We start from the raw sequence: 4,714 nt of genomic DNA, 5'->3' as shown, positions 1-4,714 counted from the left end.
ATTGTTAAAAACGGTAAACTATTTTTTATGGACTATGATCATTTACATACAATTGGTATTGAAAATTGACTAAATCTAAATTTAAAAAATTGTTTAAGGGTTTAATTTAACATGAAAATTTATCATCTTCATCGAGATATTTATTTATTGAGACATCATCATCATCATTATCATCATGACAGGCATTTGATCCTCCTGGTCCGGTTAAAGAAACCCATTTTATGATGATGAATCCCTATAGAAAATTGAATTCCAAAACAATTTTGTTTGATTTTTCGCATCCAAATAGTCAAAGTGATTTAGGTCTTTAGGACACATAAAAGTGATTTAGGTTTTTAAGACACTTTAGATCAAAATAATACCTGATATGAATTCATCATAACATCTTATTTGTTATCATAATCTGTAAAAAAAAAATTATCTCATAGGATTGGAAGTTTCTGAGATAGATGTATTAGAGAAGAACTGGAAAACCTCAAAAATTAACAATACCCTCAAAAGGCTAATTACATGCCACTATTATGACCCAGTAAAAATCAAATGTAAATTCCAAAAATTTTAGAGGTTAGGGGTTGATCATCTATATAGGAACATGATAAATACATATAGAAAATAAAATTATTAAAAAATGGCTAATTATCTTTTATCTCTAAAACTTCAATTACTCAGCTACATTTTTTTTACATATTATTCTTTTAAGTTTTAATTATAGTCACACATGATCCAACGAAGGGGCGCATGCAGCTCCCAGAGCAATATTTGCTCAACATTGGTGTTGACTTTTCTTTAGTTTTCTCTGTAACTGTATTGTTGTTCCTTATCCAAATTTTCCCAAGATTTTGGTTTAGACATTTTTCCTGTTGTCTATTATATTTCTTTTCTCAACATAGCCTTTCCATGTTATAAATCTCTTCTAGCCATCTTCCTTTCAAGCTCTTGCAATTTTGACCTTGTCATTCCAAAACCTGTTTTCTTCATTATTTAGCTAATAATCTTTTCTCCATACTCATTTTTGGCTTGTTTACCTATTCAAACTTTGGAATCCTGGTTTGAATTACACTGGGTGTTGATTGTGGCATGTGTTTTATCTTTTGACATTATTGTAAATTTTCTAACCTTTTACAATTCTTCTCCAGCACACTTAATTCTGGAATTTGCAATGGTACTAGGGAATTGTTTTTACGTATTCTGACAGCACCTGATATTTGAAGGTGAGTTCAAAGACATAAATTGTTAAAAACGGTAAATTATTTTTTATGGATTATGATCATTTACATACAATTGGTATTGAAAATTGACTAAATCTAAATTTAAAAAATTGTTTTAGGGTTTAATTTAACATGAAAATTTGTCATCTTCATCGAGATATTTATTTATTGAGACATCATCATCATTATCATGACAGGCATTTGATCCTCCTGGTCCAATATTTGCCTAACATTGGTCTAGACTTTTCTTTAGTTTTCTCTGTAACTGTATTGTTGTTCCTTATCAAAATTTTTCCAAGATTTTGGTTTAGACATTTTTCCTATTGTCTATCATATTTCTTTTCTCAACATAGCCTTTCCATGTTATTTTGTTTACTGATGGTGTTCTTAATGTCTGGGCAAAAATATCTGTATCTTGTGCAACAATTATTCCTTGTAGTTTACCTTGGAGGGAGTTTTTATACTGTTATTTTTTCCCTCTACTCTATATGATTTCACATTTATCCTCTTTTACCTTCTTGCATAAAAATTTATTACTTAAATAACTTTATTGTTGGCTACAATCTGTCTATAGTGGGACCCAATTTTCCTTCATATCATATGGCCTTGAAATTAGTGATAAACCATCTTCATTCCTCTTTATAGATGAAATAGTCTATGATTTTTGTTTATATGTTATACTGGAGACATAACTTTCTTTCCCTTCTGATGGTCTGACAATGAAATCTTGTGCATGACCTTGTGATTAAAGCAAAACTTGCCTAACGGTAGATTATTACCCAAGGAAGATGGTCCTGGTGGTAGTAAAAAAAAAAAGCCATAGATCAGAAGAATTTATTTTATATGGTATTTTTTTAATAAGAATAAGATAATTGTTTAATAGTTAATCTGACTAGAATAATAAGGTTCTCTTGAGCTGTAATTTAGTAAGAATAAGATATTTATTTAATAGTTTGTCTGAATATAATAATAAGGTTCTCTCAAGCTGTAAATTAATAAGAATAAGATATTTATTTAATAGTTTGTCTGAATATAATAATAAGGTTCTCTTGAGCTGTAATTTAATAAGAATAAGATATTTATTTTATAGTTTGTCTGAATATAATAGTAAGGTTCTCTTGAGCTGTGATTTAATGAGAATAAGATATTTATTTTATATTTTGTCTGAATATAATAGTAAGGTTCTCTTGAGCTGTAAGTTAATGAGAATAAGAAAATTGTTTAATAGTTAATCTGAATTTAATAAGGTTCGTGATACTTTTTTTACAACATACTTTACAAAATCATGAGATACTTTTTTTTATATTTTCATTTATACCCGCACCTGTCAAATACAAACAATCAGTGGACTGCCTGACTGTTATATTAATTAAACAAATAACATATTAGCCCACCCCTAACTATCTTCTTCTCATATATAACATAGTGGGTCAACAATTTTCTCATAATTTTACATTTTATATTTGTTAAAGAGGGAATATGCATTAGGTTTAAAGGATAAAATTGTATTTAGATATATGGATAAATAACAGGGGGAAAATGATCTTTTCCTCATATATATCATAGAGGGTCAACAATCTTCTCATAATTTTACATTTTATATTTGTTAAAGAGCGAATATGTATTAGGTTTAAAGGATAAAATTGTATTTAGATATATGGATAAATAACAGAGGAAAAATGATCTTTTCCTCATATATCATAGAGGGTCAACAATCTTCTCGTAATTTTACATTTTATATTTGTTAAAAAGGGAATATGTATTAGGTTTAAAGGGTAAAATTGTATTTAGATATATGGATAAATAACAGGGAAAAAATGAATTAAAAAAAGGATGAAAAAATAATGAAAATGTAGAAATAAATAAAGTATTTGTTACAATCATATTGAATCTACAGCCAACATTAAATACCTCAATATTATTTTCTACAATATAATTTATACAAAAAGTAATTAATACAATGGAAAAGTTAAAGGTATTATTTCGGTAAAAATGAAAACAATAAGAAAAATAGTTTTAGTTCCTTACAAATATATCATTTAATATTTTAAGATAAGTATATGAAGTTTCTATAAATTATCAGGTTTATTAAGACTATTGAAAAACCATTATAGTAGTATGTCAAAAATATTTCATTTTAATTAAATAATGCTAACACACATTTCAGGTTACAAAAATATTGTTTTTTTTTTAATATATACTAACAACTCACATGTTAAAAACATTATCTTCCATGAACTATTCCTTTATTTAAACAATTACATGTCTGCTACTATCAACATATTGTATAAGTTCTGACAATTATTTAAACAAACACTCCTTTTAAATTAAATCTAGTTATTAATTAGAGACATCATATTAAAAACATACAAGACTTTGACAACAAAATTGAGTATGTCAGTTTCTAAGACCAAAACAAAACTTTAATTCAACAATATATCACAAATTTGTACTTCATTAATTCTTTTAACATAATTCTCGCCTTTGAATTCATAGCCTACTGATGATAAGCTATGGCTGATGATATTTACTTGATGTTATTTATTCATTCACTGTACAAATATATGGAGGATAGTGGTATGAAGGAAGGCCGAGTTAGATACCCTTCTCATTTATTCACTAAATTTAAAGTTCTTTAAACAAAAAAATCTACCATGCATTAAGACACTTAATATACAAAATATTTTTGTTTTTATATAAAAACACATATGATTGTATAAAATATAATTTAATGGTATGATTAAACTTTAGCACCAAAGCGATTTCAACAACATGCTTGACATAATACTTAATCTTAATCAGGTACATTTTCAATTTGAGATATTATTTTCCTCATCGGTTTCTCATCTCTCCAAAAAAAAACTTAATGCTATAATTAATATAGTAGAAGATGGCTGATTGACCGTAAAAAAAATAGTCGCTCTATTTTTTTATTTTTTTTACTCCACCCGGACAATATTCCTTTTATTTATAATTAATATATTTTATAATAATCGATTGATGGTATTGGCAATGGCAGATAACAATACTAAATATAAGATCTTCAAATTAAAATCAACTATAAAGAAATTTATTACAAATAGTAAAAATTAGGTTTGTTATAAGCTATATCCTAGCAAATGAACCTGGGAAGATACTTGGGTACTCCATGGCTTCTTGTTGTGGAACCAATCCTTTTTTTATGTCTTATCAGGATCATCTTAACAAAACAATTATGCAAATTATTACAAAAATGGTTTATAATTTTTATTTGTATAAGTGGATACCTGATACTGCTAAGAAAAAAGAAAGGATGACAGTGTGTCAGTATTGCATAAAATGTTTTCCTCGTTCCATCAATACTCATCATGAAAAATTATAATTTTTATATGTGGATTATCTCTCTAGGAAGTCTGGTGAGTCAATTTTTTTAGAATTTTTTGAGGTTTATTACTTCCATCATTTTCAATAAATTATTATAATTTTTATAAATTTTATTAAAATAAAACATTTTTGACATACTACTA

The 4,714-nt window shown here is 26.7% G+C and overlaps 1 protein-coding gene across 2 annotated transcripts in view; it reads left to right on the top strand.

The window, feature by feature from the left end:
- The window catches only part of LOC112211468 (endoplasmic reticulum metallopeptidase 1-like), an 86,686-nt gene that overhangs the window by 1,571 nt on the left and 80,401 nt on the right, over nucleotides 1-4,714 (top strand). The window contains exon 1 of one of the 2 annotated variants that reach the window (XM_067053135.1): nucleotides 817-1,211. The exons of the other annotated variant lie outside the window; for it this stretch is intronic. The gene's annotated coding sequence lies outside the window, so the exon portion shown is untranslated. Of the gene's footprint in view, nucleotides 1-816; nucleotides 1,212-4,714 lie in introns of those variants that run through there. 2 annotated transcript variants of the gene reach the window in all.

The sequence above is a fragment of the Halyomorpha halys genome, unplaced genomic scaffold (assembly GCF_000696795.3).
Source record: "Halyomorpha halys isolate HHAL.00 unplaced genomic scaffold, Hhal_1.1 Scaffold1009.1, whole genome shotgun sequence".
In the NCBI taxonomy this organism is placed as follows: Eukaryota; Metazoa; Arthropoda; class Insecta; order Hemiptera; family Pentatomidae; genus Halyomorpha; species Halyomorpha halys.
The sequence above is the reverse complement of the archived record's forward strand: the minus strand, read 5'-3'. Positions and strand labels throughout refer to the sequence as shown.